The sequence below is a fragment of the Eupeodes corollae genome, chromosome 1 (genome assembly GCF_945859685.1).
Source record: "Eupeodes corollae chromosome 1, idEupCoro1.1, whole genome shotgun sequence".
NCBI classification, from domain to species: domain Eukaryota; kingdom Metazoa; phylum Arthropoda; class Insecta; order Diptera; family Syrphidae; genus Eupeodes; species Eupeodes corollae.
In genome coordinates, this window is record NC_079147.1 from 68,710,319 (window position 1) to 68,725,700 (window position 15,382).

Below are 15,382 nucleotides of genomic sequence, written 5' to 3' on the forward strand. Positions count from 1 at the left end.
CTTCAATCAACTTCCCGATTCGAATTCTCGTATAATATCAAGAATAATATTCTAAACACAATACAAAAATTAAATTCTCACATATGACTTAATAAAAAGGAAGTATACGCCACCGTCAACGCCGCCAAGTAGGTAACTACAATACATCAATATAATAACTTATGTATGTACCTACTTACCTTTTTTCGAATTACTGCCAATAAAAATAAGAATTGATAACAAAACAAAAATGAACAAATCAAGATTGAAGCCGCGGCCGGCAGCAGAGAACAGAAGCAACAGGAGCTGGAGATCAAATGCACAATCGCAAATCATAGTCTTCTTTCAGCTCGAAGCTCGAAGCTCCAAACTAAGCAGAGAACGCTTTAATAATAAATCACTCCAACAGGTATTTAACAACCCATTTGGGATATCTGTCTGTCTGGTCTGGTCGGAGCTGAGCTGGTCTGGGAGAGCCTGTTAAGTTTACGGAAGCTATATTTGATTTGGACGCACACGTTTTTCAGCGAGAGCACCACATGTGGCCTAGATTCAATCAAATAGCAGAACTATAATCGTATAGAGAGAGAGGCAAAGTCTTTGCACGCGTTTGTCCCATAAAAGATTCTATGAATTCCGTGTTGGTTGTTTCTCATAAAGAGCTTGTTGTCCATTTGGTCGTTGGTCAGTCGTCGATTTGATTTGTTATGACAAATGGCATAAAGTGTTTCACTTGAGTAGTAATTTTATTTTGTTTGCTCAAATTAAATTAGTATCACACTCTTTCGCGACAATAAATTGGCCACTGGCCTGGTGGGGGCCGGAGGTCGTCTATTGACTGGACACGGACATAATATATTATAATACGGTACTCATTGCACGTCGGTCGTCAGTATAACGTACGCACGGTCAAGATCAAGAAACAGAGGCTAAATTGAATTTGTATTCATCAGCTTTCAGCGCGTGCAAGGCCGTCTCTACCTTTTGTGGGGCCCTGGGCACATTTCGAAAAATGCAAATTTGCGTATTATTTCTTGTAGATTTTAATTTTGTATGACAAAATTGACTGTTACATTTGTATAAAAAAATATACTGAATGTCTAAAAAATATGAAGCAGGACAGTTTACCATCGCCGCCGGTTTACTTATGGACGGTTTACCTCTAGAGCAGGTAAGGTAGTTTATCATTTTCAAAACTACCTTCCAAATGAAACTTTTGACATTTAGTTTTGTGCTGTTTTTTATTATCATTCTTTATGAATTATGAGACTTCCACAATGCAAGAGAGTAAGTTTTTGTTTTGACTGAATATTTAAGAGAATCATTTTCATTACAAAAACGTTCATACAAAATGCAGTGTATCCCCTAAAAAAGTAAGTAAATATAAGTCTACTAAGTGTTTTTGGATGCTGCTTGTTCCTTAGCCATGAAAGAAGTTTGCAAATTACAGTCCTCAGAGTTCGGTATTATTAACTTTTTGCGTTGGTATCATTCGGAAGTGCTGAACAAAGCTGTTAATCCGATTAATACCAAAGACAACATTTAGTAATACATAACTCTGAGGACTGTCATTTGCAGGTATTGAAGAAACCTGCCAACAAATTTAATATTCTATAATATAAAAAACGTCAAATTAAAACAATCATGAACAAGAGTATTTTAAAATAAACAAACTAATATAAAAAGCCAAAAACAGAAAGATTGGCCTTTGCATTACTAAAGAAGCACCCTGTAAGCAAAATAAGACACATTTCAAACTACCTTGCTTGCTCTGGAGCTAAACCGTCCAAAGGAAAACCGGCAAAGGTAAATACTCACGTACCGAACAAATATTTTCTGTTAGATAAAAATAGTTTAAAGCAAAGATTTTTAAATTTTGAAAAGATATTTGTTTCGAAAGTAATTTTTTACTAAGTTTTAGTAGTTTTTACTTGCGACATATAGGAACTATATGGGAAGTTTTGCATTCGTGAAAAATTTCGAACTCGAGATTTTAATCAAACATGATATTACGATGGTAGAGAAGTCGAAAAAAGTGGGTCCCGCGATTCCGTCCGGTCGGTTTTGTCTGTCTGTCCACGCTCCTACAGCCTAAACCATTGGGTCGATTGAGTTCAAACTTGGAAGTTAAGGTTTTGAGCAGATTCGCATTAGGCGTTTTTTCATTTTTTTTTAAGATCAAAACTAACAGTGGCCATCATACAATTTTTTTGGTCAAAAACCGAAAATTCGAATTTTCTCAAAAACAAACCGATAGATTTTTTTTAAATTTTCTCTAAAATTTTATTTTTAACTTGGCTTCTTTTTATAAGAAAACCATATTTTGGTATTGCTCAGGAAAGGTACCGCTGATAGAACCGTTATTTTGTTTTTTAATTTTCTCAGCAACTTATGAACTGATTTTAATCATTTTTTTTTCTGAATAAGCTCCTATATTTCCTTAACAATATTTGATTAACAGAAATTCAATTTTTAATTGTTTGGATTTTTTAAAAAATATTGAATTTTTATTTTTCAAAACTCTATATCTCAAAAACGGGTCAACAATTTTTTACGAAATTCAAACGTAAGACGTATATTTACAATCACTATATAACTGCATTCCAAAAGTATTTTTAGAACAAAATTGGAAAATTTTATATATAAAAAATTAATTTAAAAAAAACCGCTCTAACGATTTTCAAAATAAAAATTTAAAAAATCAACGGTTTTTTTATTTATAAAATGGCATTTAAATTTTTGAAGACAAACTTATTTTTCAGGTAAAATTTTGAATCTTAAAATATTATTTTTTAAATTATTTTTAGTGTGCATGAGCCCGAAAGAGCGCATTATTTTGACAAAATTTGTAACTACATTCCTATCTTTCATCCAAATTAATGCATTTGGTACACATTTATATGATATATTTAATCAACAATCTATTTTAAAGTTTCTATCAAGAAGTATTATTTTGGTAACTTTGTATATATGATTTTAAAATATTATTCTTTACGAATAAGGTTGTTTCACACATGATTTACTTTCCTTCACCTATATGAACTTAGTACAAGTTAAAGAAACGGGCCAGAAAGAGTATATGTATATTTTCTATTAGAATCACTTTTTCAACGTATACATACACATTATACCTAGGTACTTATAAAGGTATTACGTACAACTTCTACAACTACTGCTTACGTGTCACTTCTTAACTAAAATCCAAAACGCACAAGAGCCTGACTGTAACCAACACATGAACAGCAATTTCTTGCACTTGTTCGTATGCTTATTTTTTAAAACTTTAGTTAAAAAAAATACACTGAACGTAATAACTACATGTTTGCGCTGAAAACTTAAGAAGGAACGTAGTATGTACCTTCTAGCCACCAATAACATTCCTTCATTATCATCATAAACATGTCCTTATCTATCTATCTGCATAAAGCTAAGCACGCCAAGTGAACTATTCTATGGTCGTTTTAGACATCTACCTGCTACCTAACTACACAACCAATAGGCGATCGCCTTACAATCTAAACATTCATGGTCTGCCTCTTTCTTATCTTATTTATTTTCCATCCTGGTTCTTCTAATATGAAATTACAATAAAGCTATCTAAAGGAAAAAAGCTTTTAAGGAACAAGTTGAATCTATATGAATCGCATTGTAGCTTTATAGGTAATAGAAACCATTTTTCATATACAAAGATCGTACACAAGTAAAACAAGACTTATGAATGTAAATAAAAACAAATATCGGTAAAAGATCCTAAACAGCTGACTTATGCATACAAAAGTTTGTTTCATCCCCTTATTAGATACAATATTAAGCCATTTTGTTTGTTATATAAAGTGCGTTGATATAAATAAAACAAAAACAAATTCATCAACCTTCATATGGAAGCTCTTTATGTGAAAACATATACGAGGATAGACTCAAATAAAATGAAGGAAATTGTGTTGACTTTTTGGGTCGAAAATTAATTATCTCCCTTATTCTGCTGGCTGCTTATGGGAATGGGAATAATATTTTTCTCTCGCTTCCGCTGAATTTCTCCACTTTCGTTACTAACGCCACGCCAACGACTCGGCATTTGGTCGCCCTAAAAGTTTATGCTCATGAGAGTACTATGGTTTTCATATACAAAGATCGTGCGGTTTTTTGACAATTCAAAGGGCATTTATATCTTTGAAGCCAAACTTATTGTATAGGAATATTTTTAAATCTCATATAAGTACTGTTTTAAACAGACTCTTTGCATACAGGAGCAAGTTCGTGCGACCCAGTCGTGCATTTTATTTATTTACATTTTAGAATGTTATTGTTTAATTCAAGTTAAGACTTTAAATTTGACATTTAAAATAAAGTTTAAGTATTAAGTGAATTCAAAAAATTAGTTTATAAAATTCAATAATAGATTGATGAACTGCTTGTGCTTCAACTGAGTCATCAAATTATATTGGAGGGCAAATGGTTCGTCTCCCACAAGAACGAAGAGTAGACAATTTTCTGCGCTTGACAATTTTTGATCAGCAGGAACAAATAATGAATTTGGGTTGCTTAGCCAAACTTTGACAAAGTTTGATGAAGAAGCTCCAATGATAAAACATTTGTAATTGGCATCAACAACTGTCATCAGAACTGTTGAAAAACATTTTATATAATTGAAATTGAAACTGCCGGACTTTTTGGGGCAAACATTTTCACATGCTTTCTATCAACAGCTCCAAGATATTTGGGAAAATTCCAGTTTGTTGGTTGCCTGAATTTTCTGCATTAAACACCATCCGACTGTTGTACCTATCAAAAATCGGAAAGATAGGTCCGCGAAACTAGCTCCCGTTGTGAAGAATCTGAGACAATCAGTGCCATGAAAATCTCAAATTATGTTAATATTGAACTTTTTACCTTAAAGTCAAACAAAGTTTCTCCTTTGCGCTTATGGTATCATTTCGAAATAAATTAAGCCTAGTCTTTATATCATTAGTGAAAAATATTTGCCATATATCTTCCGAGCATGAAAAAGCGGGTGTACTTGAAAGCGTCGTATCTTTTGAGAAACTCTTTTATTTATACTTTGCAATTAATAAATTTCGTTTATTTTTTGTACGACCCATGATAAGCTCAACTTAATTTCACAAAAGCACAAGCGATAACAAACAAATGAATAACAAAACAAACAAATGACGTAAATTTACTAATAGCTATAAACGCTCATCAGTAAAACATTTCAGATTCCTCGAAACTAAAAAGTCAAAACTTTGGCCAATCTTCGTATATGAACATTACTGCAGTTTCAAATAAACGCTTAGAGTGTCGACATTGGGAGAAAAGATTTCACTTTTGAATCTTTTTTTCCCGCAGTCAGAATTGCAGAAGGCCCAGAGCCGTCAAGAAATTCCTTTCATAAAGGTCCTTATATTCGGAATATGGGTTTTTTGTCTGACAAAATCATTATTAAAGCTTCTTTAATTTCTTAATACCCTTCATATAAGACGCTTAGGCGATCAACTAGCGCCGTCCATCTTGTTTGTATCTCAAAATTTTTACAACTTTTTTCTTGAAAATAGACCAATAAAAGTTAAGTGGTGCTTGAGGAATTTAGGGCCCCCTGGAGCATACAGAGCCCTGGTCCTAGGCACAGTAGTAAAGACGGGTCTTACCGCTTGCATATAGTTAATATTTTTCATTTACAATTTTGCTCTTCGGATGCGGGCTTAGGTCTATTGATGACGACAAGTTCATTCATATAAGCGAATACAAAATATTCAAATGTGAACTTACTAAGCTCTAATGTGATGATACTTAGGATTATTATATTTTTGTTATGAACTTCAATCTAATATTTTACTGCGATTCCTTTAATGTTGTTTCGAAAACTGTCGTATCCCCTTCAATTCAGATTTGAATATAAATTATGTGCCAATCCCTTTTTTCATGTAGGCTAATTGCGTTCCGAAAAGAGATCATACAATACTTAAACTTTCGAAAATTATATACATTTTGAACATTGTGTACATTTCTATGATTAATAAGATGATGATAATTCACAGATATTATATTCGAGTATTGTTTTTCAAAATTAAAGAGGACAAAGTGAAAAAGTTGAGGTTTTTATCCAAATTTGGAACTTTAATAGGTTAAGTATGTTATTCAGATTTCAACAAAGAGTTTTTTATTCTTAAAGTGTGTCCACACCAAAGAAACATTGGCATTGAAATTGGACTATTACAATGGGTTTTGGAGGCCTAAGTTCAAAGTTAATGTATCACGTCAGGTTTTTAAGGTATCTTCAAAATTTGTAACATTTCTTAATATAATGTTGAAAACGTGTATTTTTAAAACTTGAGCAAATAGTTAAAATTAGAGTTTGGATTGGAAATTAGCACTAAAAATTAAGTCCAAACTATTAAAGTATCATTCATATATAGATTCAAATAAAGACTCATGCTCATAACTAATAAGAATTTTTAGAAACTAAGTAAGATAATAAATTTTTTTAAATTATATCCAAAAGAGAAAGATCTCGTTGTCAAAGTTGTAGTTTTCCATCTCAATAATTTCGTTCTCTGATAAAACACCAAATGCTGAAGCATTCGAATCTAAGTCTTTACAATTTCTTATTTCATTTACATCTACTACGCCTACGTGCCATCGTGTACGGTTTCCTGAGATGTGTTTCAGCTCCCTCCAAGTTTTGCCTAGTGACGCTGATTCAGCTCCGACTATCCTGCACCATGTGCTTCTCGGTCGTCCATCTATTCTTCCTTCTTGTGTGAGCGGATTCCACTGCATCGCTTGACCTGCAATGCAGTCGACACCTTTTCGAAGCGTATGTCTAGTCCATTGCCACTTACGTCTTCATGTTATAGATTCTATAGGTTCCTGACCTGTCGGTTTTGCCAAATAATCCTTAAGATGTTACGAAGACATCTATTTACGAAAATTTGCAGCGTTCATGTTACGGCTGAAGTAACCTTCCAAGTGCTGCACCCATAAAGAAGCACAGATTCGACACTTTTGGCGAAACAGTCGTAGCTTTGTTCTTAAGCTGATAGAGTTATTCCTCCAAATTTTAGAAAGCATACCGAACGCCACTTTTGCTTTGACGATGCGGCAGATGACATCTTGTTCGGTTCCGCCTTCGATGGAAACAATGCTTCCACTTTTTCCACCGGTTGCGAGAAAATATTTATTTGAGAGGATGGTCGGGTTCCGGAGCTGATCATTTTTGTTTTACCGGAATTAATTTTCGGCCCCCACAACTTCTGCTTCTCTCTCCACACTTGTTGTCATTTGATGGAGATCCATGATCCTATGAGAGATTAAGCAAACATCGTCCGCGTAATCCAAATGTTTTAAATAGGATGTCAAAGTCCATTGGATCCCTCCGCTACCTGACAGAGCTGAGCGCAGTACATTGCTTAATACCGCAATAAAAACAATATTGGCGACAGAATACAGCCCTGTCGGTTCGGATTTCAAAATCATCTGACAACCTACCATGGAGCAGAACGTGGCATTTGGATCCATCATATGCTGCTTTAATAATAGCAACTAGCAACAAGTTTTTTGGGATGCCTCTCCTCCTCAAAGCTAACCAGATATACTCCCTGTTAACGCTATTAAAGGCCTTCTCGAAGTCGATGAACAGCAGGTGTAGTGGTGATCGATTTTCAACGCACTGTTCAATAATGATCCGCAGGGTATTAATATGATCAATACAGAAGGATCTAGCACGAAATCCTGCTTGTTCAGCATCGAGTGTGGCCTCAAGGTGTTCTCTGATGCGTTCCAGTATAACTTTTGCTACTATTTTGGCTAATAGAACGCAAATTCATCTCCAGTTTTCGCACTTTGTAAAATCTCGGGACAAATTAAGTTGATCCAAACATTTTTCAACATATCCGCGGTAACTAAAGGGTATTTCAATAAGGGGGTAGATATTGAAATGGAATAAAACAAGCTGTGTGTGAGTTATTAACAAAATAATTTTTTTTTTGAAAGGCGCATGTATGCCATTAAGTGTGGAATATGGCATTATTCAGCCCACTTCGGCTTTTTACGGTGGCACGGATCCGAGCTGATAATATATTTCCTCTATGACTATAATATTGATTTCGTGATTTTAACATTACCATTACCAACTTTTTTTGTTGAGAAAGAATCTCAAATATTTACATAACGTCCCCCTTAATTGAGTTTTAAGTGTATTTCTTTGGCCGATTACACGAACAAAAAATTGTTCAAAATTCCTTTTAATTTCTTTTATCTGTTTTTTTGAGAAGAGGGATTAATTTAAGAGCTTAAAATATTTTACCTTGTTGGTTTTATGTTCTGTGTCAAAAATGTTATAACATTTGACGGAATTTACTGGAACTCATTTTGTGGAATCGAAAGTACTTTTCTCTCCTGAATTTGTTAACTTTTATAGAAACAGATCGCCAGGAATATAGTAATTCATTTCATGTATTTCTAATGAAATATACATTTTTAACAGCGAATTCAAAACCTGACGAGTATAAATGCATACACTTATCTCACATGTCAACTGTCAACGTCAAACCATCCGTCGTTAGTATGAAGCTCCCTATGAAAAACGGTATTTTTTTATTTTCTTGGAAATTGGATACAGTTGCACTTTTCCTAACAAACTAACATAAAATTAGCTGGAATTTTTGGATACGAGCGCAATGCGAAAACTGTAAAGGTGTTTTCTTTTCATTCTAAAATTTACACATGACTCCCTCTGTTGGTTCAAATATTTAACTTTTTCGTTGCCTATCAACTATAGACCACCTGTTGCAGCCGTTAAAGGTTATAAACACATGTTGACTACGCCAATTCGCGTGTGTCTTTTGAAAAATGTAGGTTAGATACTCACATGTTTAATGTTTATGCTTCACTATTAACTTTAGTTTGCATATGCGTCAATTCTAGGAACTATAATTTTTCGTTAATTATATTCTTGAAATTATTTTTTTATATGTATGTTCACATATGTATACCTATGTAAATCCTTTTTATAATATTTATATGTTTAAAAACGTGAATTTTAATCAACTAAGGCATTAAATTCTACAAAAAAGGGGCTTTAATGAAATTATAGCATATTTACACGTGAACACAATGTGAAAAATTTAATGAATTGAATTGAGTTAATTTTTAGTTTCGTGAATTTTCACTTTAATGTCTAAATTTTTAAAATTTGGTTCCATTCAGTTCTACGACTTTGTTAGCTACTCGAAACAATAACGCGTTTTGACGGGTCTGTGGCGTGGCCTTCTTGGACAGGAATAAAAAAAAAACAATTATTTGACATTTGACAGATTACAGCTTATATCATTTTACGAGATTTTAAGTCGAAAACCAATGTGTACCAATTATAGTAGTTTATGTTTAATTTTTATTTTATATATAAACAAATAAATTATTTTGGGAACAATATCTTAACTTAACAAAAATTTGCACATAATTCAATCATTTTGAAGTCGATGCCTTAATTTGTTCAAGAGAAATCGAGAATTGTATTAACAATTTTGAGGACTATTTTTGTAGAGTTTAATTTTAATGAAAACAAACTGACAGTCGGATTTTTAGACAAAATTGACATCATGTTGAAAACAATATGAGATGAAATTTGTTTCAAGCCAAAATTTTAAATTTTTGAAAAAGTATTTGATTTTCAAAATCAATTTTTACGAAGTTTTTGTAATTTGTATTCATTTTTTTGTAAAAAAAACTGTCAATTAGATCTTTGCAAAACTTTTACTGAATGTTGAAAAGTTTATTTTTTAGAAGATGAATATTTGTAACTTTTGGAAAGAGATTTGAGCCGAAAATTAATTTTTAACAAAGTTTAGTAATGTTTTTTTATATGTTTATATTTGTTGTAAGAAAACTGTCAATTCGATTTCTCTCCAAATTTTGCCGAATTTCGAAAACAATATTTCTTATAAGATAAAATTAATTTTAAGCCTTAATATCAATATTTAAAAGTTTTTTTGAGTCGAAAATCAAATTTTACCAAGTTTTAGTAATGTTTGTTTAGATATCAAAAACGTTATTCTTCTTCGCATTAAATTATTTCGGAAGGTCGATTTTCACTTTGCTATAAGAGCATCAACTCAATATTTTTGAGAGTCTTTTCTGCATCTTTCTGCATTATTATCTGTATAACAACATTTATTTGAAGTCGATATATCAACTGGTTCTTGAGAATTGGACGGCGAAAAAAGCTTCCCGAACGTCCAGAAATAACGAAATGTTCAATTCGACAAATTGAACCGATTACTATAACTTCATATGGGAAGTTAATATGTTAAATGCGCTCAACTATTAGCTCGGTCATTGGGAAGGTTAGGACAACATAAAGGATTTAATTTGCAGTGAACTGCATTCTTTGAACATACAATTTGGCCAAGGCAACTAGGCTGTTTTTCAAGTGTCATACACCTCAAACTTGGAACCTTACTTTATTAATAACCTTCAGTTGATCGTGCAAAAACTACCAAAAACATAATTGCCTACAAAATAGTCCTAAACTAAACTACAATGACATCTCCACTTATTCCTTGTCCAATTTTACAAGAAACCTTTCTACATAAAACAGAAAATAAATAAATCACGGAGTAATAAAGATCACCTTTCAGTTTGGTTTACAAATTTTTAAGTTGTCAAAATTATTTATCAATAAACTTAAACGATCACTGAAAGTTTTGGTATAGCCTGGACAAATTTATAATTGTTCTCAGCACATTTAAAACTAATTAACGTTAAATTAAACACGTAATGTACACAATAATTTTTTTTTTAATTATGCAATGTGAAACAAACAAGTTATGTTTGTTAACTGTCAAATCTTTGTATGGGAAATATGAAATTATTTGAAGATTTAAAAAAGAATATAATGGCATCAGTTAACATTTTATTCAATCAATCAATAAATTTTTTTGTTATTCCAAATATAGTACAGTGAGAAATGACAACAAAACGATCCGCAGTAGCCAGATTTTTTATTTAAAAATTGGTATAACTAAAAAAAGATCTGTCAAAATAATAATAAACAAACACACAAATAGAAGAAAGCTTTGTGAAAATCAAAAGTTAAAATTAATTTGTCAAAAAACTTACTAAAACTAATAAAATGGACAATTTTCAAGAAGAAATGTTAAGGAAACAAAAAGTATATTTAACAATTGCTTCAAGGAGGAGGTTTGTTCGTAGGCTGCTACATTAACATGTGGTGTTGAAACGCGCCTTAATTCTTTATGTACCTGAACCGAGTTGAAGTGGGTTTGATTTGCCTCAATTCCGGTTGGGTATCGGAGTCGGGTCAAAATTTGCTAAGTGTGTTATTACACTCAGACTTTCTGCATGCTGCGTGTTTCCCATATTTTCTTTTGAACACCCATCCCGTCAATCTCGAATTATTACACTATTATGTTTTTCGGTTGCGTGTTTTTGACACTTCTCTTTCATTTTTTGTTCTCATCTACAAAGTTAAAGTGTGAAAATAATTAAAGAAAATTGCACTTTTAACTACATCAATGAGACATCATGAATGCAGATAATAATTCCGAAATGTTGTTAAATGTGTTAGACCTTTGTGAGGATGCCTTGAAAATTCCCAAGCAAAAGAAGGGAATTGGATTGGAATCTGGAGAGAATCCTTCATTTTCTTGACAAATGAACTAAAATCAAATGATAAACCATCGTTTTTAAATTATATAGGGACGAATGAAGAAACTTTTAACCTGCTTTCGTAGTTCATTGAACACGGCATTTAAAAAAATACAATTTTGAGAGACAGAAAACTTTTCTATCACTTTGTTTCAACTGGTCAAACATTCCAAAGTTGAAACTACCAAGCTTGACTCTTTCAATCATTCCTTCATTTAATTAGGTTATAAGGTCTTTGCTCCACTTGAATTTGTCCGGCGGAGTATTTTTTGTTTACTCGGAAACATTGGAAACAATAATAAAGCAACGCCAAGAAACAAATAAAGGCAAGAAATAAAAACGTCGAAAACCATCCAAGAATCCTGAACCCAGAACTCTGCGGGTTGAGACTTTTTAAAGCATTTCTATTTCACCTACTTTCTCTTTCGCACATATTTGCGTCTTTTTAAAAACGTCTGAGTGTAATAACGCACAAAGAAAAATCTGTGGGGAGGAATTGGTTTTACAGATAATGCGTTATGGTCCATTTATTTGCATGTTTGTGTGCAAAAACTATAGTTTTGTTTTAATCAAATTAAAAAAAAATTGCACATGGAGTAGGTAACATATTCTTATATGGTGCTGAACTATTCAGTTTTTCATTGTTTAACAGGAATCAAACTATCGCACTTGCACTTCATAAGAAACATCGAAACACCATTTGCCTTTTAGAAAGTGCTGTCAAACGTTATTATTTTTAAATCTTCTTGTGCGGTGGAAACACCATGAGGATTTATTTAATCTAAACTGAGATAAACCTTTGGTGGAAAGATAGCAAAACATTAATATCTTTTTTATTGTTTTCTCTTGCAAAATAAACCCTGTTAGTCCATTTTCAAAAACTCAATAATATCAACTGTAACAGATTGATTTTTTCCCCCAATAGAAAGTACATGATTCCAAATGCACAACTACTTTACGAACACAGCCATCGAGATAGAAATGCAATATCAATCGTACCAACATTTGAGAACGAAATCACATAAGATCCATTCGAGACTCGTATAAATGTCGAAAACCGTTGTAAGATTCTACTTTAACATTTATCGGTAGTATTCATGCTGCGGATATTGTTTTTGTTATTACTATTGATAGATTTTCCAACAAAACACGGGTAATGGCCATGTTTAACAAATTTTTGTTCAAAAAAGGAGGAGGTGCATATTGGCAAAATTTGGTTTTAACAGGACGGGGCTACGTGTCACACAGCCGAAGCTAAAATGGATGTTTTTATAGCATTTTCAAACAAAAATTTACTTGTTGGACCCTTTATAATAAAAAAAGAGGCTAGGATGCGGCCCACACTGATAACCTCCTATCCGGTCTATCGAATTGTCTTGCTTAAAAGTTTGTAGGTTTTCGTGTTGAGTTAAAAAAGTTGTCAGTTGAATTATTCATGAAAATTTTAAAATTACCAACAATATTTTTCATATAAAGAAATATTTAGTTTTGTTAAATAAATTATAGTCGAAAACAATTTTTTACCATGTTAAGTAGCATTTACTAAATTTTTACAAATTGGATGAATGAAATTAATTTGAGAGTATAAAGAACCAAACAAAATTTCTTACCAAATTTGCGTACTATTTCTTGTAGATTTGATTTTTTTATTATAAAACGGGCTGTTGGATTTAAAAAAATACTGAATATCGAAAACCAAAACAAAAAAAAACCGTCAATTAGACTTTTCTCAAAATGTTTATAGGTAAAAAGAACCTCCCAAGGGTACCAGCCACGAACCGAATCATGTAAAGATCGAGGGAACATCGTAATCGTAACCGCAGACTTCTCTAAATTATATAAGGGCGATGACGAATCGAATTCCGCTGTAAGAGATAAAGAATCACTCAACCTAGGCTACGCAGATCAACAACTCCGACTACCCGACCTTGACGAAGTGAAAACTGAAGTCAAACAAAGCTGCTAGAGCCGACGGCATCGCTGCCGAACTATTTAAAGCAGCAGGCGATAACTTGGTAGGGAGCATGCACCACCTTATCTGCAAAATATGGTCAGAAAAAAGCATGCCCGATGAGTGGAATCTCAGCATAGTGTGCCCGATACATACCAAAGGAGAACCTCTAAATTCCGCCAACTACAAAGGCATCAGTCTCCTTAACATTGCATACAAGATCCTCTCTGCCGAATTATGTGAAGCCATTTGTCAACAACTTGATAGGTCCTTATTAGTGTGTCTTCAGACCAGGAAAGTCCACTATCGACCAAATATTCACACTAGCTCTACAGAGCTCTACAGAGCAATGTCTAGTTTTGTCATCCCTGTCAAACTTATCCGTTTGTGCAAAATGACGATGGAGTGTACACGCTGCTCTATCAAGGTCGGAAAAGATCTTACCGATGAATTTGATGCCAAAAAAGGCGATGCACTGTCATGCGACTTCTTCAACATCGTTCTGGAAAGAATTGTGCAAAACTCAACAATCAACACTAGAGGCACAATCATCCAAAGGTCCATCCAATTACTCGGATACGCAGAAGATATTGACATAATTGGAAGATCAAAGCGTGATGTCAGTGGAGCGTTTTTGAGCATTGCGACGGAAGCGAAGAAGATGGGTTTCCCCTTCTTCCACAGTTGCACAGCCTAGTTTATGTATCAATTACAATTATTGGAATTGGTGCTAAGGCATAACACTAGCAGTGAAGTGTATTGATAATTATTCTGTGTTTCATGATTCACTGAGAATCTTATTTCTCATCTCTATCTGTATTGGTTTAAGAATTTTTTTTATTTTGCAATGACTGGACAATTCAGAGTAGATTATTGTAATATTCGTGGGCTAAGGGCAATTTTTTGTTGGCATACCGCCATACTGTTTCATACAGGCCAGCTGTTTTGGCACTAAGTGAAACCCAAGTAGGTGAGGATTCCGATCCTGCTGAATTTTGTATTCATGGGTATAGCTTGGTTCCTTTATTCTTTTCCAACCATGGCCTCGCCATATACATTAGGAATGATGTTGCTTATCAGCTCTTACCACACTATGGTCCTTGCACCAATTCCTTTTTTAATTATGTGTGGTTTAAATTATCCGTAAATAAGCAAATCATTCACTACTGCTTCCTTTATCGAAGCCCAAATTTATACAGAGTATCAACTTCTCGTGAATTTGGTGCTTTGTCTGATTCCATCCAAAGAATTGTTTCGTCCTATCCTCGCACTGAAATCGTTGTTACGGGCGATGTCAATTTACACAATTCTCCATGGCTTCAACATTCAGGCCAGACAACACCGGATGGAGTGTGTGCAGAAATCTTCGCTGAGTTAAACCACCTTAATCAGCTAGTCAACAAACCCCCCCCCCCCCAATATCGGACGTTGAAGGTCGAGCAGAAAACACTCTTGACTTGTTTCTTACCTCTGACCCTGATAAATACACTGTTAGTGTTCTATCTCCTCTATAGGCACATCTGACCATTCTGTTATATCAGGAAATTTCTCGTGTCAAAACTGTTCAGTTAAAGAAAGAGCTCCTAGGAGAACCGTTTGGCAATACGAGAAAGCCAACTGGGACGGTCTCAATAATTACTTCAGGATCTTTAGCTGGTCACTATGCTTCATCGATAGTGACGTTGACGCCAACGCTGATATGATCACAAGTTAAATCCTTCAGTGAATGAGAATTTTATACTGAACAGGGTTAAAAGTATCGGACCCAAGAAAAATGCTTGGTTTGAT